Source organism: Hevea brasiliensis, unplaced genomic scaffold (genome assembly GCF_030052815.1).
Source record: "Hevea brasiliensis isolate MT/VB/25A 57/8 unplaced genomic scaffold, ASM3005281v1 Scaf2, whole genome shotgun sequence".
In the NCBI taxonomy this organism is placed as follows: Eukaryota; Viridiplantae; Streptophyta; class Magnoliopsida; order Malpighiales; family Euphorbiaceae; genus Hevea; species Hevea brasiliensis.
This window is the reverse complement of record NW_026614695.1, coordinates 4,439,596-4,462,876: the sequence shown is the minus strand read 5'-3', so window position 1 is coordinate 4,462,876 and position 23,281 is coordinate 4,439,596. Positions and strand designations below refer to the sequence as shown.

The 23,281-nt window shown below is 33.1% G+C and overlaps 1 non-coding gene across 1 annotated transcript; it reads left to right on the top strand.

Moving 5' to 3' along the window:
* The first annotated feature begins 17,924 nt into the window (after positions 1-17,924).
* LOC131176637 (small nucleolar RNA R71) lies at positions 17,925-18,031 on the top strand. The gene has a single exon (XR_009146617.1). It is a non-coding gene; the product is annotated as a small nucleolar RNA R71 (small nucleolar RNA).
* Positions 18,032-23,281: the final 5,250 nt, after the last annotated feature.

Below are 23,281 nucleotides of genomic sequence, written 5' to 3'. Positions count from 1 at the left end.
ATCTTAGACCTCCTAAACAAAAAAAACAAGGAGATTTTCTCCCGTTAGTGCATATTTATAATGTAATATACTGTATGTATCAGACAATGATATTGAGCAGTTGTACTATAAAGAAAGAATATTCAAGTAACATGTGAAAACAGAATTTAAAAAACTAGCTCTGATACCACTAAAACATGTCACACCCTACCCCTCTGTAAGGCATAACCTGATCCCGTAGTATACCTAATGAATTACCAACTTCGCCACTCACGATAACCCATTAAATACACTACAAGGGATTTTCAAAACTTTTCTTACTTCTTTTACGTGGTGAGCACTATTTACAGTGTTAAAAACCTTTTTGAACGAGGTGAATTAACTAACACATTTAGACTATTAGTAATTTCTGTAAAAAATTTTGGCGAGTGCCCTCCGTAATTTGGATAAAGCAGTTCTTCAAAACCTGTAAAAAGCACTTCAATATTTTTCTCAATCTCAAACTCTAGCATAATTCAACACAAATCCACAATAATTTTTCAAAGACTGAGATACAAGAAATATAATACAATTTTTACAAGTCCAAATAACTCATAATTTATTTTGCAACTTTAATGTACAATTTTAATTTACAACTGCTCAAAACCAAGAACACTATATACATACAGTGAACATACATTACAATATAAAATGCAGAATATGGTATACTCAATATACCCGATGATTTCTCGCTGAATGTACTAGCCTAGTTTGTTTGCTGCCCTGTCAGTCTGTCTACCTGCGACAGCAATGAAAAGCTATCGCTGAGTAAAATTTACTCAGTGGTGCACAATAACAATTTGAAATGCGAGATATAAATCTTTTATTGACAGTTCACAAATCAAATGATTCACAATTCCATTTCACAATTTACAAAATTCACATAACACAAATTTGATCAAGTAATTGAATAATACCATTTTGCAAATCAATAACACAATTCGATCAAATAACTGAATAATACCGTTTTGCAAATCAATAACACAATTCGATCAAATAACTGAATAATACCGTTTTGCAAATCAATAACACAATTCGATCAAATAACTGAATAATACAATGTTGCCAATCGATAACATAATTTAGGCCATGACACAATTTTTCCACACATGCCGTGTTGTACACCACGACAAGACACACTCACCCCAATAATCGAAATCAATGAGGGAGGAAGCTAGCTGAATAATGAGTACTCATCCACACTCACCTCAGACTGGCAAGTCAAAGAGGGAGGAACATAATCACACTCACCCCAGACTGATAGGTCAAAGAGGGAGGAATATATCACACTCACCCCATAAATGGAGGAGGAACATAGTAACAGTGTCATGCCAAATGTGAATCAAAACAATTTCAAATCACAATATTTCATACAAACCATAAATCATATTTTATCTCAAAGTTTCCATTTGCAAAGTTGGCAACACAATAAGTTCCAAAATTCATTTCTGTGTATACTGCATTTTCTTGCGATTTGTTGGATTCTGGGATACTAGTTTGACCTAGCCGGACGACCTAGTTCCCTCAGTTTTTGGGTTTTTGTCAAAACTATAAACTTGTAGATCTATGTCTTATGGAACGCGGGGCAAAATTTCAGGTCATTCTGAGTTATGTAGGCCAAGTTATGGTCATTTTACTATTGCTGGTCAAATTGCACCAAAATTGGTCATTTTAGGTCACTTTAGGTCATTTTAGGTTCGGCCAGTTTTTGGACCCGAACTTGTGCAAGCTGTTTGACTTACTTATGGTCATTTTTGGGCTTTTGTGTCTTCATAAGACTTGTAGATATGGGTCTTAACTATTCATGGTTAAAATTTCAGGTCAATTGGACCTGTTTTGAGTGAGTTATAGCCTAAACACTAACTGCTGCCCAAATGGTCACTTTTCAGGCCTTACTTGCACTTAATCCGGATTTGGTCATTTTTCAAGCTACCTTGCAAGCAGAATTTTGGCAAGCTTCCTTCATGAAAGTTGGCACATTTTGTGCCTAGTTTCACCTCCAATTGGTCTCATACCAATTGGAGCCATACACTTAAAGTTATAGGCCTAAAATACAAACTGCCTTATTGTAATTCTTGCATACATATCAAACATCACTTTTAACAATCACCAAACTTAACATTCAAACTAATTCTCGTTGTACCATGACCTAAACATAATTCACAACACATTATAGGTCATTTTGGAAGCTTACAATTACATTCAATGTGCACCAACAAGTGCAGAATTTGCCCAACTCAATTCACAATAATTTAACTCCATAACCAAGCTCATTCACATGTCCAACCTTCACACCACTATACATACATTCAAACTGCCATAACAACCAACACATTTTAACATCATTATTCCATAAACCAAGCATGAATTCCAGCATTCTTCAAGAGTTAACAAACTTCCACAATGGTACACTTACATTCCATTACTTTCCAAGCTTTAAATCTCATTTTACATTTACATATACTAAGTATACATTACCCAAATAATTTCCTACACAATATACATTTAATCAATCATTTAATTCACCATTTACAAGCACAAATAAACTGCCTTCAAGGTGTTTCCATGGCTGCCAAAAGTACACATTCACATTCAACATCAAACCTCAAAAATTTCTTCATAAATCAAACACCCATAACATCCTTACAAACTTTAACAAAGCAAGGATGAAGGAAATGGACATATACCTCAAGTGAAGCTTGTCAAACCTCTTCAAATCTCTCCCTTTTTGCTCCCAAAATAATGCCCAAGCTGTGTACTCAAACTTTAATGAAGGAGACTTGAAGAAATTGTGGCTTGATCTTGAGTGGATGAAGCTCCACACATGGATGGCAATGGAGGTTTTGGGAGCTCTTCATCTACGGCAATGGAGATTTCTAAAGTTGAAGATGATATTTTAGTGGAGCAATCTGCCCACTTAATACATTTTAAATTCCTTAGTGGTCCACTCACATAAAATCAATCTTATTTTATGTTTAAAATGTGTTAATTACCTAAATTGAACCCCATTTTTGCTATTTATATTAGGTACCCCTAAATTAATTTTTCATTATATTTTCCAAGTGTAATATTATTTATTTTTAATGGAAATTTAGGTCAAAAGACAACTCGGGGTGTCAAATGACCATAATGCCCCTGTTCGGGTTACATTCCCGATTTTTCGGTAACACCGGGTTTTGTCCGTTTTTCGATTTATCGCTTTTCTTTGTACTAATTATTTAATTTTTCTTTGATATTTCTAATGATATTTCTACTTCAATTGATGTCTCTTTAACTCCTAAAAATATTTTTCAGGGTTCCCCACGGTCCAGGGCTAGTCAACAGTCCACGCCGTGACTTCCCGGTGCGGTCACCCATCGCTAGGGTTCTCGGCTCGCTTAACTTATTTGCATTTCTTTACTATTATTTTTTCTTTATTTTTCTTGTATTTTCTTTTCTTGTATTTCATTATTTAATGTCTCATCACTTATAACGAAGTGTAGTTCTAGGCATTCTAGCTGTCCGGACAACACTGGTCACCGGAACAGTAGAACGCACTACTGAACTTAGGGGTGTTACATGAACTCCTCAATTCTACTCCTTTGTCTTATTGGCTACTTATTCAAAGAATTAAGAAGCTTAGCCATCTCTTTTTCCATTTTGCCATCTAAGGTCTCATTCAACATCTCCTTGAGTATCACCTTGATGTCACCTCTTTCAACCATTAAACTTGAAGTATTTTTCTAATTCATGGTACTCTGGGCTTTTCTTAGTTTTTGTGGGTTCGGTTATTTTCTTATTATTGATAAGGTATTGAATTTCATGCCTTAATCAATAACAGTTATCAGTGTCATGGCTAGGGGTTTGATGGAAATGATAATACTGGTTGACATTATAATTTGGTGGGTGTGAGTTTGGAGATAGTTTAGGGGGCTAAGGGCTGAAGTAAGTTATGAGCTTTGAGAGGTTGAAAATCTTGGATAAAGGCTTATCAATGTGGGAGAAAGCTCTTTTATCATTGCCTACAGGTTGGACTCTGGTAATCCCCTCACTTTTCCCATCATTCATTCCTAGCTGGCAGTTTCCTTTTCTAATGGGTGGCTTTGCTCCTTCCACCAATTTCAACTTTCTGTTTCAATTCCCTTTGCCTTGGATCACATGCATCAAACTCATCTCCCACTTCTAAATGTCTCTTGGCTCTCTCCTCTCCTTCCAACAATTACCCCCTAAGTGTTTTGAGTAATTCTTCCTTCATCTTTTCTATCTTTTCATCCAGGATCTCACCTTAAAATTCCTTGAGCATAGTCTCGACCTATTCCTTACTTGTCATTGATGAAGTTGAACTAGTGGCCTCCATTTGAGCTGATATGTACTAGACTTCCTTTTCTCCTTTGGAATTAGTGGATCAGATGCTTAGAGGAATGGTTGTACAACATATGGGGTTAGCATGCTATGCTTATGTGCATGTTATGCAAAAATTAAGTTAAAAGTCAATGTTATGATGTATGAGTATGCATGATGCCTATATTTTTAAATTTTGGACCCATGAATTTGAATTAAAAAACTAAAAAGCTCCTAAAAAATATAAAAAAAAAACAAAAAGAAAAAATAAAATCCTAAACTATAATGATTTTAAACCATGAAAAATAAAAAAACTAAATAAAATAAAATAAACTTATGTAGATTTGCCCCCCTTATACCATTAAACTCTCTCAATAAAATAAATGGTCAAGTCCATAAATATGTTCTTATGTATTTTACATTAGGCCCAATCAACAGGGGATTAGCCTAAAGCTGAACGTTTCCTCATAAACAAAAGGTCCATAAACTTCCAACATGTAAGTGGGCTTCCACTCGCCCTCTAGGAAGATAAAATGGATTTGGGCTTGAATTTTTCAAAAAGCAATAAAGGCACTCAAATTTTAGCCCAAATCAATCCTATCTTCCTTTAAACTTACATATCTAATGCATGGATTTACAAACCAAACACATCACATGCAACAAGGGTCTTAGGGCCACATGTTTTCTAAGGCTAGCATGATTGAATCGATCCTTATACCTTCTTCTCAGGTCAAAAAGGTTCTCCAAAAGCAAGAGCTTAACCATTATGTCTCCCATTAACCATAAGAAAGTTAAGGGTGCAAACGATTTCATTCTTTTTTGTACCCTAAGGTACGTGTCATAGGTTATAGAGATAAGTTGACTTAAATAAGCTCAAATGGAGAAAAGACCTCTTCATCTTATCCCCACAAAGTTACATCACATTATGGTTGATTATGCTTTATTCGTGTGTGCAAGTGGCATGCAACGCAAAGGAATTTAATAATAATAATAATAATAATAATAATAATAATAATAATAATAATAATAATAATAATAATAATAATAATAGACTAAAAAAATCAAGTTGGAGTAACTATACTAAATCCCTAGAGGAGTCGCTAAGCTGTGGGACACTTGAACTTGGTTTAGCATTATCTTCCCATAACACTACCACGATGCTTGGATATTAATTCCACTAAAGCTAAGGAAAGGATTTGTTACCTAAGTAATAATTGGGATAAAAATCATAGAAGGGACGTGGGTGGTAACTTACCCCTTGCAAAGGTTCACTATTCTTCTTTTACCATAAGCCTAATGACCTAGGTTCAGGATAATGGGTGTAAGAGAGGGAAGCTGTTACTCACCCTCTCTACCTAGACTTACCTTAAAACAAGAGCTAGCCTCTACTAATGATTCCTAAAGTATGTCTTATTATTTCTTATTAATTTCCCTAACATACATTTATGCAAGCTAAGGTTATACACCCACTTAAGTTCAACCATTCAAAATAAATAAGTAGGTATATGCACATAGAAAGTCCTATCATGTGATGTTTCTAAGTTAAAAGAATTAACTTATTTACCATTTTACCCTACATGTATATTTAACTAGATTAATTACATGCCAAGTCATTTTACATGTCGTATATAGCATACAAAAGAAATAATCAAAATCGTTTCAATCTAAAGTACATGCATAAGAGGAAAGGAGGGCCAATGTTTCTAGGTTATGTATTTAAGCCTATTAATTACCATGTTCCCCTATATGAATCTTTATCAAGTCCAATTACATGCCAAAAGTCCATTTGAAATCATTCAAAATAATTAAAATAAAATTAAAGTCCTAAACTAAAGAAAGTGGGAGGAGAATAGAGATCAAAATAAAAACTAAATAAATTAACTAACAACTATTACAAGGCCTTAAGCCTATTAACCTCATGCAAAAGGCCTGAATTCCAAATCATCAATTTAGTCCACCAAAAATCCATTTGCGCACCTTCCTCCTTTGCAATTTTGGTTTTGGGTTTCTTTAGTGGGCTTGGGCTCATTTAATTAATTTACATGTAAAAATAACTCAAAAGTATAAAAAAAAAAAGTTTTTAAGTTAAAATGAAAAAAATAAAAAATTAATTAAATTAAATAAACAAAAAATAAATAAAGAAAATCAAAGATAAGATTTACCTAATTAACTAAACTAAACCAAAGTAGGATTAGAATTAATATTAAACAATTAAAGTCTCCTAACCTAAGTCAATCATTTAATCCTAATTCCAGCAGATCTAATATGCATAATTATCAGTAATTAATTAATAAAAAAGAGGAAATTAATTTAAAAATAAGAAGAAAAAAAAAGAAGTTTAATTGTAACTAAAATAACTTAGATCTAGAAAATTCTAGATTTGTAAAAATATTTTGCAAAATCCATAAAAAATACAAAACTTATCAGAACAAATATAGAAAAATCATTTGAAGTCCTAAACATACCAAACTTTAATGTCGAAAAACAAAAACACTCAAATATGATACCAAAGAAGAATGCAAAATTGACCAAAACTAATCTACATGTAGAAATCCTAAAACTAATCAACAACTTTGTAAAATCAAAGAAAAAAACTAAAACATCATGAAAAATCATAAAAATTTACTAGAAGTTAAATAACATATCAAACCAAGACATTTAAAAATAAAATAATTAATGTATCTAAGATCAAATAAGAAAAATTAAGTGAATTGACCAAAACAAAAACCTAGACAGTACTGAACAATAATTCTGCAAAACTTACTCACACCAATCTACCAAGGATTTTGCAAATATAAAAATATGAGAATAAATTAGACATTTTAAATGAGCGTAAAAAACAAAAGAATGACTAAAAAAACAATATTTGAACTCTGAACAAATTTTACAAAATCAGGTATCATAAAAATATCCATAATTGGATCATAACTTCAAAAATTGATATCTGAACCTCCAGAACAACTTTTTTAGTTATTCAAAAGTCTATTCCATGTGGAAATAACCCAATGAATCTACTAAAATTATTTTCAATTCCTAAATCTAACAATTACTTGATGGAAACATAAAATTAAGAAAAGTGATAAGAATTCACTAAGAGAATTATATAAGTGCCTAATCAGAACATACCTTTGTTTAGCTGATTTTCTTGAAATTGTGAGACATGCTTGGTACCTTAGAAGACTTTAAAATGGTAGAAACATAATAAAAGAAAATAACTTTGGTGATTGTTTAATTAATAAGCCTAAAACAAGGTGAATCTAATGGTGTTATGTGTGTGCAATTGTAGGAGAATTGATCAAAATCAATTGGAATGAAAAGAAAACCACTATGAAGTAGCTACCTCCACCCCAAAATATAGTAGAAATGCCGTAGGTTAATTAATTTTTAGCTACCTTCCTATCTTTCCCCCTCACAAAACCCTTGACTTGAAGATGTATTTATAGGAAAAAAAATAACCTAAACCTAATCTTATTTAACTAAAATTCTAATTAAAAAGATAATTTAAAAAAGGAAAAAAGAAAATTTATCCCTTGGTGGACATCCACCAAGGGATTTATTTTTTTATTTTTTATTTTAGTTAAAAATCTCTTTTTTTAATTTTATCACATCTAAAATTTTAAAAATTAATTAAAAAAAAATTTGGGATTATCCCTTGATTATCTTTTCTATTTTTATTTTTATTTTTATTTTGTTATTTTTTATTATTAAAAAGCCTTAAAAATTTAATTAAGCCCAAAAGTCTACCTAAGCCCATTTTTTTTAATTTGGCTGAAAATTAAAGTTTAATGGGCTTAGTTATTTAATTCAACTTATTAAATTCTTTTCTAGACCCACTTGAAGCCTTAAAAATATTAAATTAAATTTAATTAAATGATCTAGGCTTTTAGGCCCTTTCTTAAGCACAAAACTTTTTAATTTCCATAAAAATAAATAATTAACTTTCTAAAATGGAAAATCATTTTATTTTATTAATATTGCTGCCATTCCATAGTCTCCTAAGTACTTTAGGATTTCTCATTATCCAGTTGTATTTTCATCATATGGCTCCTCACTATCTCTACAAAGCATGCATTCCAGTGGTCAAAAAATAGGTGTCTACATTTAGTTAAATTAGGTGTTGATTTTGGGTTAAAGAGCAGGGAAGAACCTTGGGTTGGATTTATGAATAGAAGAAAGATAAAGGTTTGATAGGGTTAGGTTTTTAACTATGGAAGGAAAGCTAATGAGAAGGAAGAAAAAAAGAGGAAGCTATGCAGGGAGCAACAAATGTTTCAGCCAACCAGGAGAGTGTCTGATGTTTTCACCATTGATTTTTGGATATAATCAACATCTGTGAATCTAGAAATTGTGATTAAATTTTGGGAATTTTTAACATTCAAATTAAGAGCAATGAATTTTTGAATAAATATTCTTTGAATTAGAATTTCTACATCTTAGGCTACTATGTTTTAAGTGAAATGCATAGCTAGAGTACCCAGAATTGCATGATTTTTGGTGGAGATAATCTTTAGGATGTTGGGAGTTTTGTGGTAAAATTTGGTAACATTTGGTTTTGTAGTTAGTGACATATAATTTATTTTGCATTTGCTACCTTAGTAAGAATGAGTTTTGGAAAGTCCAAAACTCTGAATGGTTCGAAAGATCTCTTGATATCTCATGATGTAGGGATATTTTGGTTTTCAAATTTTTACTAAACTTAAACCTATATCTGGATGTCTAGAATAGTTGGTTTAAATTTGGGAAAGATCAAATGTTTGAAACTTTAGATATTACTTTGAATATATTTGCTGCCAGGTTGAAAACTTGTGTAGGGATGTTTGCTCTACCACAAAAAAAAAAATGTTTAAGGTATCTAGAAGTGTTTCTTTGGTCTAAAATTTTCTTCACAAGATATTTGATGTGTTAGCACGCTTGTTAATTTAATTTGAAGTCAATTGGAGCACTTAGAAATTTATAGTGAAAATTTTTATATAAAAGCCCCTAGATTTATTATCAAGAGTCCTATAGTTATGAATGAGGAAGAAGTGATCCTTGCTTGCTTGTGTGTTAGCTTTGAAACCAAAGCTTTGAAGTGAGTTTATAAGTCTCTTTATCTTCATTAAATAATTTTTCTTAAAGGCGCTATACATATTGTTGACATATATGTTTTAGTGCAAAATGTTACTTTTAGGATGTGCATAAAACAATTGTTTGGTTAATAAGAGAATCATGATATCTACTTGTTATGTGAAATAGTAAGCACATGAGTTCTAATCCTTATTGAATTTAAGGAAATTAATGAGCTTCTAAGGGTTGTCCCCTTTTGTATGCTATGCATATTTGTTACCTTGAAAGATGTTGTAAGTTATGTACTATGAAAATATTGAGGATTTGAACTTTGGGGTGAATTCTAATAATGCTATTATGGATGTGGAAATGTGCATGCTAATGTTGATTGGTGAATCTTGCTTGCACTAGGCTAGGAGACAAATATATGTGTTGAGCAATAAATAACATTGTAAGTTAAACATAAGATAAGTGGAAATATGAGCTCCCAGAAACCATGAATTTTTACAACAATATGTGTTGAGTTTATATTTTGCAAAATGGAGAATTGATGAATGCCAAACTTAAAAACCTCTGTGCTTAAAGTTCAAAATATTAAATGAACATAGAGTTTGCTTCTGAAAATAGCAAATTAAAAGAGGTAATTTATCTATGTTAACAGCACAACCAAATGGTATGCCATGTGGCTTATCTGTGTTCTATATTGCCTTAAACTTAATTAAAAATTAAGGAGACATGTATATGCGTGAGGTGTAAATGTAGATAAAATTAATCAACTTATATGACGTGTATTTAATAGGAATCAAGGGTTATTGTCTAACAAATTATGATCTTCTATGCTTACCAAATATTCATGATATAAATATGAAACTATTGTCTTGTTTTGGAGACATTATTATAAATAGGAAAAAATAATAGAAATGCTTCTTTAAAAAAATAAAATAACTAAGTTCTATTACAAGGCTTATAGCCTAAAAACCTCGTGTAAGACGCCCTGGAGTCTTTTTCATGCTTTAGCCCACTTTGGTGCTTCTAGGTTTGCCTTATAGGTTTGAGATCCACTTACCTTCTTGGTGCTCACTTGCTTTATTTGGAGGGGGTCACACCTACCATATTTATGTACTTACCATATTCAGATAAAGATAGAATTACTTGCCAAATTTAATTAAGGAAAGAAATAAATTTACTTGCATATTTATGTTTTGCCATAAACATTAGCATGATTAAGGAAATAACAACAAACATGGAAAGAGAGAGAGAAAAAAAAAAAAAAAAGGAAAGGTCCTAGGTCTAGATCTCCCATTTGGCTAGGATTAGTGCTCAACCCTAGCCAACATTCTTCTTCAACTAAGCCAAGTTAATTATGTCCCATAAACATAGCAAAACAATTGAAAAGGTTGGTATTTGATAAAATAAGGTGAAAAGTTAAATAAGCAAATTGAATCAATCAAGTTTTACTTTTTTCTGTACAGAGGTAAGAATGAAGAAAATTATTAAAAATGGTAAACATGAATAATAATTAATGAAATTTTATGAGAGCATTCCTAAGACATTATATAAAACCATAGAAAAAAGATCAACCAAAAAGAGCAATTGAAAAAAAATTGAAATTTAAAGTCACTGCTTGTCAAATGTTCCCAAATTCTATTCTCTTATTTTGTAAAACGTTTGCATACAAAACCATATATTATTAGGAAAAGTGCAAAACATAAAAAAGCTAAAGGACATCTTGAACTCAATTTTAGATATAAGAATCATGTAAAAAGATGAATATTTCATCGAGTTATGTCCCTGCAAAGTTTGGATAGACACAGAATCATATACAATCAGACCTAAAATTTTAAAAAATCATAACTTACAAACCATAAATCAGACCAAGATGAGCCAAACATGAAAGTTCCATGATTTTTTGTGTTGAATCTAGGAAAATCAGTTTTGAGACAAGAAAACTTGCCTGACTATAACCTTTAAGCTAGGAAATTGCTATTCATCCCAAAACCTAGCATAGAGTTTTCGAGCTTGCTCTTAAATTATGTTCAAACCAAAAGTGAACTATGACTCAAAGAAACTTAAAAGTAGATAAAAAAAAAAAGTTGTGAATGAGATGTTTTACATGATTATTTCATGTTTTTTGCATGACCTTACCTTTGTAAACTAAAAAAGAGGAAGAAAGGTAGAAGAAGAGACAAGAAAGAAGAACTGGAATGTAAAAGAGAGCTATGGTTAGAATGCGACATGTGGGAGGCTAGGTTTGAGAGTATATTTAAGAGTCAATGAATGCCTTCTTAGTGTTTTAGGTGGTATTTATAGTGGTTTTGCTAATTAGGAAGGCCAAATCTTAGCCTAATTAGGTAGATGTTAGACTTTTTGACCAAGCTTCCTATTTAGGGGATTTGGCTTCCTAAACTAAGAGATTCTCTCTCTCTCTCTCTCTCTCTCTCTCTCTTTTCCCACCCCCCCCAACCCAACCCCAATTTCTGCAATGAGGGATTTGTTGCCCTATTTTTATTTTTCCATTATTATTTTTATTTATTTTCTTTTATTTACTTTCTATTTAGGTTTATTTTCTCTCGAAGTGAAAGATTAAGTCTAGGTGCACCGCTGAGCTACCTCTTTTGGCTGAATTAGGCCTTAAGTAAGGTCCTAATAAGCCTTATTTGGTTGGCTTTTCCCTAAACCTCCCTCTGGTCCATCTCAGTCCAATGATGCTTTGGGTTGGGACCAACTGAAGTAAAAAAGGATCATGCCTTACTTAAAGGCCTCCTACACTCCTTAAATTATTTTTATCTTTTAATAATTTTCTATTTTTTATTTTATTTTTATATAGAAGATCTCATTCCTTTATTTAGTACCTTCAGAGTCCTTTAAGCCTTTCAAAACTTTCATCATCAGACTTCTCACAGCCTCAAATATGTAGGTCTTACACGGTACCAAAAATAGGTATATATATAATGATGTTAAAATGATACATATATAAAGTATTCTCATAAATCATTAAAACTTTAAATTTTGACAACTTTCAAGAATTTGAAAAAAATATCACTTTTAATTCTCCAAAATATTTATAAAATAAATTGAAAATAATAACTTAAATTCCAAACAACAATAATATTAATAAAAATAATAAATTAAAATAAATAATTTTTCATAAATTATTTAAACATTTTATTAAAATTAAGACTATTAATGTTTTTGTAAAAAAAAGTGAATTAATTTTATTCATCATAAAAACAATAAAAGTAAATTTATTTTATATATAATAATTCAATTTACGTACAATATTTTAAAAGAAATTATCTAATAAAATAATTACCATGTGCTTTATATATATTTTGAAACAAAAGAAAATAAGCTAACCTTGGTAGCTTAGCTGGTAATGAGTTGTGTGCATATGTCCTTGGTGCAATGTTCAAACTTTGTAAATGCTAGCTTGCATTTCAGTATTTTTAATGAAGGTGAGATCTAGTTTATCCTTTTTCAAATTGGACTGAGTTGGTCGAGTTATTAATTAATCAGTAAGTTTAAGAGGGTCAAATCTAATTCTTTATAAATCGGTTTTTAAACATAAATTGGACCGATCACTTGTTTAGTTTCCAGTTAAACTGGTACAACCAACCAAGTCAGTCAAGTTTAAACAACTATGCTAAAAGATAAATATTCATTCAATAAATTACTATATATTTTATTATGATTAATTTCATCATAACATGATAAAAATTTCTCATCTAAAACATATAATGACTGTTTATTGTAACACCCCTCACCCGTCTACAGTGTAGCCGAGTAAGGCGTGCTACATTCAGTGCTGGAGTACCTTATCCTATCTTATCATTTACAATATTAATTTAATGTTCATTTCATTCTTATGGAGACCCAGACAGAGTCCCCTCTGTTCTATTATTCCATGGTGGGTTTCATGTTACCTGTTAAAACAATTCTTATCCATTTCATCTATTCATTCATCATATCATTTGCCATGCTCATATCAATTTCAAGAAAATAAATTACATTTCATTCATATAAAGTTTACACATACAATAATTTACAATTTATATACAATCCAAAATTATCTACATCCTTTAATTACATACAATACCAAAATGCAAAATTTAATATGTACATGAGCCCTACCAAAAATATCTGATGAGCTGACAACCCACACTATAGCAGATCTGGTCCAAGTCCGGTCTAGGCTCTACTGCTACTGCTGCTCTCTAGTACCTACGCGTGATAAGAACCAACATGCTAAGCATATTGCTTAGTGGTGCATAAATAAGGAAAAAAAATAACTAAACAATTTAAAATAATTATTTCACGTATAACCTTAGAAATAAATACCAATTTTCATGTATTTAAAATCTTTTACATGTTTTCTAGAACTTTGGAAGTAAATAAACTAATAAGGATCTTTTTTGTGCATATACCTTATATTCAGTCTTATAAAATTCATATTAATGATTTTCTCATGTACTTATTTATATTTATGGCTTATTGCTTTTATCTGTGCCCAAGTAACCTATGACAGACTATAAAGACTAGATACACAAGAGTATACTAGTTAGACATCTGTATGTCTACCCATTATACAATGGTCATATTAGGCACAAGGCCAGAGGGCAGGCATAAGCTAGTAATAATGAAAATTGGCACTATGGCCATCCGACAGGCATAAACCAGTAGAATAATCATCTTAGACATATGTTGTCTATCAATGATTATCCCTGTGGGCAGTACTGCAATATATAGTCCCTAATTGGTATACCAATCGATCCAAGCTATATAAATGAGTCTAGGTGTACTTTGGGCAAAATAATGTTATTTCATACCTATAGTTTCATTAATTCATGTCATTTTTATCCTTAATAAAGAATTCTATTTTATTTCATATCATATGCTAAGTTATTTTATGAACCTTTCTCAAGGTCCAGAATTTGGCAGTTTCTAGAGTCTGTCTTTGTCTAATTAATTGATCATGTTATAGTCATTTTCAGGCCCAAGATTATTCATAAAAGTTGTTACCCAATGTCTTATAGTCACTCAAAAATTTTTATTACAATTTTTCAAGTTTTGTAGAATTAATTATGGCCAAATCACTGGCCTAGACTCATGTACCCTGTTCTACCAGGATTCATGTTTAGGTCAGAATCTTTGACTCCCATTTTAGGATTTTTATGTTCATAATTTGAGGACCAAGTCTAAAACAAAGTTGGAGCCCTGTTTCTTAGGGTTCTAGATTGGTATGGCTTATCCTAATTAGAGCTTCCTAGTGGGAGATGTGGCTAAATGAGTGTTCTGGGTTAAATGATCACTTAGGAAATTTCCAGAATTCATATACTAATTTAACCTAATAAATTGGCTTAGTTCCCTTAGTATCTTGATTTTTGTTAAAAGACCAATTTTGTAAATCTATGTCTTATAGAAATTTTTGCACTGGTTTCATTGAGTTTGGGTTTTTGTAGACCAAGTTATGGCCATCTTGCCAAAACTGGTCAGGTGAGCTTTAGTCCAGGAAATTCTAGGCAGAATGGTGCAGGTCAGTTTGGTATCCTAAATTGAGACAATAATTTCATTTGGTTAGAAGCATTTATGGGCTTGGTGTTCTCAATAAAATTTGTAGTCCTATCTCTAATCTTTCCAATGGTATAAAATTCAGGTCATTTGGACCTTTCAAGAAAGAGTTATGGCCAATTGATTTGGTTATTTTTCTGAGTTTAGTGTTTGAATACCTGGATTGGGACAGTAAATTGACCAAGATTTTGACAGAATTTAGGCAGGGTTTCTTCATGAAAAATGAAGTATTTTGAGTCTAGTTTCACCTTCAATTGGCCTCACACCAATTGGAGTCACACAACTTCAGTTATAACTCAAACAAGACACTGGACTCATAGGTCCGAATTTCCTGCATAAGAGAAGCACTCCCAATATTCCATCCTCCTTACTCCCAACTAAAATTTATCATTCATAACACTTCAAATGATCAACAAATAGTGTCAACAAGATCAATCTCAAGCCATAACACTAAGGTACCAAAATTAATTCAAACCCTAACTCAAAATTTCTCAACAATCCTTTTTAATTTCTTTCAAGTTTTACTTCCTTATGCATGCTTAACATAGTTTAAGAAGAAAGAAAGAATTACATAGCACTTGTGACACCCCTTTTCAATGAAGGGGAGAGGGAAATGGTCTTTTCTGGTAGCACCGTTTAATTTCCTATAGTCTATGCACATTCGCCAACCAGTGACTACTCTAGTAGGGATTAGTTCATTGCTTGCATTTTGGATAACAGTTGTCCCACCTTTCATAGGAACTACATGTACTGGACTAACCCATTTACTATCAGAGATTGGATATATGATACCTGCATATAATAGTTTTAAAATTTCTTTCTTGACTACTTCTTTCATGTTTGGGTTAAGTCTTCTTTGGTGTTCGATTGTGGGTTTACTGTTTTCTTCCATGGGTATCCTATGCATGCAAATCGAAGGGTTGATTCCCTTCAGGTCTTATATCTTATACCCTATGGCTTTGCTATGGATCCTAAGTTCTCTTAGCAATTTTTTCTCTTCTAATTTAGACAGGCTAGCATTGATTATAACAAGATATTTAGAATTTAAGTCCAGAAATGCATACCTTAGCGAGGAGGGGAGAGGTTTAAGCTCCACCTGTTTGGCATTTTCTTAGAGCTTACCTTCTGTTTATTCCTCCTCAACTCCTCCATCTCGGAAGCTTTAGCTAATGGTAGGGGTGGATGAGCTGCTAACTGTTGTGCACAGGCTGCTATTTCTGTATTTTCATCATCCACTGTGTGGTTGTACAAAATACATGCTTCAAGAGGATCTTTAGGATGTGTCTCATGAAATTCCTTTTCAACATGTTCGTCAATTGTGTCAACTTTGAAGCATTCATTAGGTTCAAATTTGTGCTTCATCGTGTCGAACAAGTTGAACTCCACTTCTTCTTCTCCTACTTTGAGAGTTAGTCGCCCATTTTTGACATCTATGATAGCTCCGGCGGTTGCCAAGAATGGTCTTCCTAAGATGATAGGAATTTTAACATCTTCTTCCATCTCAAGGACAACAAAGTCCACTGGAATGAAGAATTTGTCCACTTTGATCGGAATGTTCTCCAGTATTCCTACAAGATATTTAACAGATTGATCAGCCAATTGCAATGAGATTGTTATTGGTTTCAGTTCCCCGATCTCCAGCTTTTTGCATATTGATAGAGGCATTAGACTGACGCTTGCTCCAAGATTGCAGAGGGCCTTATCTATTTTCTTGTTACCAATGAGGCAAGGTATGGAGAAGCTTCCTGGATCTTTCAACTTTGGAGGCAGTTTGTTTTATAGTATGGCACTGCATTCCTCTGTTAGAGCTATTGTTCCACAGTCTTCTAGCTTTCTCTTCTTTAAAAGAATTTCCTTAAGAAATTTGGCATAGGATGGCATCTGAGAAAGTGCTTCAATGAAGGGGATGTTAATGTAAAGCTTTTGTAAAACTTCCAAAACTTCCCAAATTGCTTATCCAATTTGGCTTTCTAAAATCTCTGAGGAAAAGGTAGGGGAGGCTGGTATGGTTCTGGTAATTTCTTTGTCTTCCTTGCTTACTCTTCCTGATATTTCTCAGCTTCTTTCTCCTTTTTCTCTGCTTGGTCTTTAGATTTTTCTATGGTTTTCTCTGTTAGTTCCACCTCTGGTTGTACTAGAGTTCTCCCACTTCTCAGTGTAACTACCTTACAATGCTTCCTTGTGTTCATTTCTGGTTGGCTAGGTAGTTTGCCAGCAGCCTTACTTGAAGAGCTTGCTTGCTGAGCGATCTGATTCTCTAGCATCTTGTTGTAAGTGGCAAGTTGGTCCACTCTGGAAGTCAGCTGTTTAATCAATTCAGTTTGTTGCTGTTGAGCTGCTAGGAACCCTTCCATCATGGTTTCCATAGTCATTTTCGGTTCAGGTTATTGAGGTTGGAGAGGTAGTGATGACTGTGCAAAGTTTTATCCTCTGTTCTAAAATCCAGGGGGTGCTGGTAGTTTGTACCCTTATTACTTGTTTATTGGCTGGTTCTGCTGATTGGACCATGAGAAATTTGGGTGATTCCTCCATCCAGGGTTGTAAGTATTTGAATATGGATTATTGGGCTGCCTCTGGTTGAAGTTTACTCCATTATTCACATAGTTTATGTATTCTGGGAGGGTTCATTGAAATTGCTGTATTCTGAACTCATGTATCCTACTCCATAGCTGTCTTCAGGTTGACTATTTGTACCTACTGCATTGGCTTGCATCTTTTCGAGTTTCCTTGTGAGCTGATCAAATTAAGCATTTATCATGCTTAGGGCGTCTACTTCTAGTACCCCTGCAGTTTTCCTTGCATTTTCTCTTTCATTTGACCACTCATAGTTATGGTATGCAACCCTTTCTAGAAGTTTAAGTGCTTGTGGCACTGTTTTCTCCATTAGATCACCTTCTGCAGCTGAATAAACTGTGATCCTTATAAAGGGTAGTAATCCATTATAGAAATTTAGCACTAATAGCCAATCTTCTATACCATGGTGTGGACATTCCCTCTGCAGGTCTTTGTATCTTTCCCATGCATCGTAGAGTGAATCTCCTTCCTTTTGTCTGAAGGTGTTGAGCTCAAGCCTTAGTTTTGCAGTCTTTACAGGTGGAAAATATCTTGCTAAAAAAGATTGAGAGAGATTCTTCTAAGTAGTGAACGTTCCAGCTGGTTGAGAAAGTAACCACTTCTTTGCTTTGTCCCGAAGGGAGACTGGGAATGCTCTGAGTCTTATGGCTTGATCAGACACTCCAATCATCTTGAATGTATCACATAGGGCAAGAAAGCATTGGAGGTAATAGTGTTGGTCTTCTGTAGGCGAACCTGCAAACTGGGTTTGTTGAATCATTTGGAGCCATGCTGGTTTTAATTCAAAGTTGTTTGTCACACCCTATGCCTCTGTAAGATGTAACACGATCCCGTAGTATACCTAATGAATTACCAAACTTCGTCTACTGATAACCCATTAAATACACTACAAGAGATTTTAAACCTTTTCTTTTTTCTTTTTACAGTGGTGAGCACTTTTGACAGGTGTTAAAATTTTTTTAATCAAAGTTAAATCACATATTAGGTCTGAAATAGCCACAACTTTTATAAAAATTTTGGCAGAGTGCCATCTGTATTTAGAGCAAAACAGTTCTTCAAAAACCTGTAGAAAACACTTCCAATATATTTGTTTCAGTCCCAAACTCCAATATGGCTCAACACAAATCAATTTCCTCAAACATAAGTCAAACTCAATTCAACATCACTTTTAGTAGTTTCAAAAATAGAATGCAAAATGACTAAGTATTTCAAAGCTGAGATAAGAAAATTATAGTACAATATTTTTACAGGCCAAAATGATTTATAACTTTAGTTTACAACTGCTCAAGACCAAATACAATATATACATACAGTGCACATGCATTACAATAATATTTACAAGGAAGTGGTATACTCAATATACCCAACAAAATCCCAAAAGCATAGCACAAATTTACTCACTTTTTATCTGCAATACCTGTGTGATAATGAAAAAGCTATCGCTGAGTAAAATTTACTCAGTGGTGCACAATAACAATTTAAAATGCGATATATAAAACTTTTATTGACAATTTACAATCCAAACAATTCACAATTTTTCAAAGCTCACATAATACAAATTTGATCAAACAATTGAATAACACAGTGTTGACAATCAATAACACAACTTAAGTCATGACACAAACTTTTCCGAACATGCTGTGTTGTACACCACGACAAGGCATACTCACCCTACTAATTGAAATCAATGAGGGAGGTGGCTAGCTAGCTAATGAGAACTCATCCATACTCACCTCAGACTGGCAAGTTAAAGAGAAAGGAATATAGTCATACTCACCCCATAAATGGAGGAGGAACATAGTAATATTGTTATGCCAAGTGTGAATCAAAACTATTCCAAATCACCATATTTAAATATTTTATACAAACCACAAATCATATTTTATCTCAAAACTTCCATTTACAAAGTAGGCAACACAATAATTTCCAAATAAAATTCCCAAAGTCAAAACAATAAAAAAAATTATTCATAACTCATTTCCCCAAATAAATTTTCTGGTAAAAGCAGTGAATATAAAAAGTATTGTGCACAGACCTGGTTTGAGTCGCCTCTAGGCCTTGACCTTTGATGCACTCTAAGTGAATAAATTTTAATGTTATCAATATGTCACATTTTGCATTTCAATATGCTACCAATATAGTACAATTTACCATTTTTATAAGTTGGCATTCATTGCCAAATTATTTCAAGCCTCATTGTATGTAAATGTCAAGTTCTCAATTTTTGTGTGCTAGATTTATCTAGCTTAAAGTCCTATTTCTCTTCGTCTTTAGCTCCTGGTCAAAGAAAAAAAATTGTAGCTCTATGTCTTATTGCACTCGGGGCAAAATTTCAGGTCATTCTGAGTTGTATAGACCATGATATGGTCAATTTACTAAAGCTGGACAGATTGCACCTTTAGTGCAAAATTTGGTCAATTTTAGGTAGCATTTAGTTCTGGCAGTTTTGGTACCCGAATTTGTGTAAGCTATTTGACTTGGTTCTGGCCATTTCTGGGCTTTTATGTCTCCATAAGAATTGTAGCTCTATGTCTAAGCTATCCATGGAAAAAATTTCAGGTCAATTGGACCTCTTTTGAGTAAGTTATGGTCATCCTAATGACTATTGTTCATATGGTCAAAAATCTGGGTTTGCAAGGTTGCCATTCCGGATTTGGTCATTTTTAATATCAGTTTCTAGATAGAATTTTGGCAACATTTCTACATAAAAGTTGGCCTATTTGGTGTCTAGTTTCACCCCCCATTGGCCTCATACCAATTGGGTTCACATTTTTGTACTTATGACCTAATTCAGGTGCTGCCAACATACACAACCTGCATTTGAACATCACACTTCCAATTTTAATAATCCTCCTCCTCCCAATACTTTAACATTTAATCATGGCACTTCTATATATATTGTACACAATTCCAACAAGGTATTTTGAATAGAACACTCAAGTATTCAATGCACACAATACACCATTCAAGTTCAACATTTACTTCCACCAAAATTCAACATACCTCAATATTAATCCTACACATACACTTCCATGGCAATTACAAAAACTGCCCACCATTCAACACCATCATATTTCATTGATAAATTTCATAAACTCACACACAAATTCATGATATTTAAGGTTGCCCAACATGGTAGTTTACTAAAGCATCAAAGTCCCACTATTAAACCCTTAATTCAAGCACTAACATACACATACTTGGATATTAACTTACTACAACTTCCATTTGAGTTAATCAACCTTAATTCCCATCCATTAAATATAAGAATAAGTCACTAACCATGCATTTTCATGGCTACCAAAACTAAGGTTCACCAATACTCAATCATTTCCTCAATTTTTCTTAGCAATTCAACTTACCCAAAGCTCAAAACAAGGATTAGTGAAGGAAAATGGAAAGATTAAGCACTAACCTTTATTTGGAGCTTGCTAAACCTCACCAAAACTTCTTCTTTTTACTTCCTACATGCTGCCCATGAGGTAAGGACAAGTTCTTGTGAAGGCACCTTATGGTTTTATGTGGAAAAATGGTGAGGATTGAGAGCTTTGATTGAAACCTTCCATGGAGATTTTGAAAGAATATGTTTCGGCCATAGTTGTGCAAAATGAAGAAAATGAATGTTGAAGTGGTCATTACTATCCACTTATGGGTATTTATGCCCCCACTAAGGTCCAATAATTGTCCACTAATAATAATTAGACATTAGTTTAATCCAAGGTTTTAATATTTGCAAACTAATCCTCCATTTCTCTTTTAATTGCATTTCATTTTTAATTTCATTTTTCATGGAGTTCTAAAAATTTAATACCACTTATTTCTAATGGACATTTAGGACAAAAGTCCATTCTAGGTGTCAATGACCAAAATGCCCCACTTCGGGTTATATTCCCGATTTTTCGATAACACTGATTTTTGTCTGTTTCTCGATTTTTTATTTTTCTTTGTACTAATTTATTAATTTTCCTTTGATATTTTTAGTGTCAATTATGTTTCAATAAACCTTTACTTATTTCCCGAAAATATTTTCCGAGGTCCCACGCGGTCCAGGGCTAGTCAACGGTCCTTGCTGTAACTTCTCGGTGCGGTCACCCATCGCTACGGGTTTGGCTCGTTTAACTTAGTCACATTTTATCTCTTTTATTTTTCCTTAATTTTTCTCATCACATATTTCATTATTTTATGCTTGTTTACTATCATTGGAGTGTAGTTCCAGACATTCTGACTTTTCGGGGCAGACATTAGCCGTCGGAACAATAGGACGTACAGACTACAAAAATGAGGGTGTTACATTGTTGGCTTCCACTGTGGGTCTAGTGACACTGGGCTGAAATCCTTGGATATATGGAGCTCCGTAATCTCTCAAGAGTCTTGGTCTGTCATTATTATCACCTATGGTTGGAATTTCAGGATCTCCTTGACCGTGCTCTTGATGTTTCCTTTCCCTCCTGATGGCTTTCACAGTTCTGTCTATCTCCGGATCACAGTCCAATATTTCTTCTTCTGGCTTTATTCTAGTCATATACCAAGTTGAGCACCTGAGAGAAAAGAAGAAAAATATAACCAGTAAAATAAAATTATATAATAAATATAATTGCCTAAATCAGCTAAATTGCCTATCGCTTGATATCACTATAGCCAAAGGATCCCCGGCAACGGTGCTAAAAACTTGTTTGCCTGGTTTTACAACCCCACAAGTGCACAGATCGCTAAAAAGTAATAAAGTGATAAGTAGAGTATCATTCCCACGAGGACCCTTGTTTAGCAAGTACCAATCTACACGGTAATTTTGACTATCTAGGCTATCGAATATTTAGGGAGTGAAGTTTGTTAACTTTAAACACTAGAATAGTAAACTTAAAATGAAGTAATATATTTTTGGAACAATTCTGGAGTTAAGATTTCACACTTAAATCTTATTAGAGACGTTATCTCGTTTATTTACTGAGTTGAGGATCATTTTTCTTGATAGAAATTAGCCCTAAGTTATCCTAAATCCTCTCTTAAGGCATCTAGGGTGTATCTTAATTAACTCAAACCCTACTTTCGTAGTGATCAAATTAATTAAAATCCTTTAAGACCTTTGACTAATTTTTAGGTTTCACAAAGGTATCAACCTATGTCTATGTCAGATTTCTTAAGTTCAAGATCTTGATTTTCTAATGTTAATCTTCACTTTTCAGTCCTTCAATCAACATCGACAATCATGTCTAAGTGGGTACCATTACATAGCATGCATTAGGATCACAAGAAATTAAATCAAGAAACGAATCTCAAATCCAGTGAATAAAACTTATGGTTCATCCATAATAATAATTATAAGCATTACTCTCCCAAATCCAGAATAAGGAGACTACTCACTCATGGTGAGTTCAATAAACATCATGATAAAAGGTAAAAATAGTAAAAAAAAGATCATGTAAAAGAAATAAAGCAATAGAAATCTGTCTAGGGAGATGAAACGAAGGAACCGAAGATAGTTTGCAGCTTTGATCTTGTGGAGCTTCAGCTGGAAAACTTCTTTTGGTACTGATGTGGAGCCCGATAACAGCGGCCTTCAGCAGTACTCCCTGCGATCGTCCTCTCTTCTGATGTTTTCTTTTCTATTTATATTGGTTACTCTAGGGTTAGGTCACTTTGAGTCCAAAGGGCCTTAGGAGTCTCATTTTTATCCAAAAATAGGAGGGGAATTCGAGTTATAAAATTGGCTGCAGCATAGTACATGGCCCGTGTGTCACTACACGGGTTCTGTAAT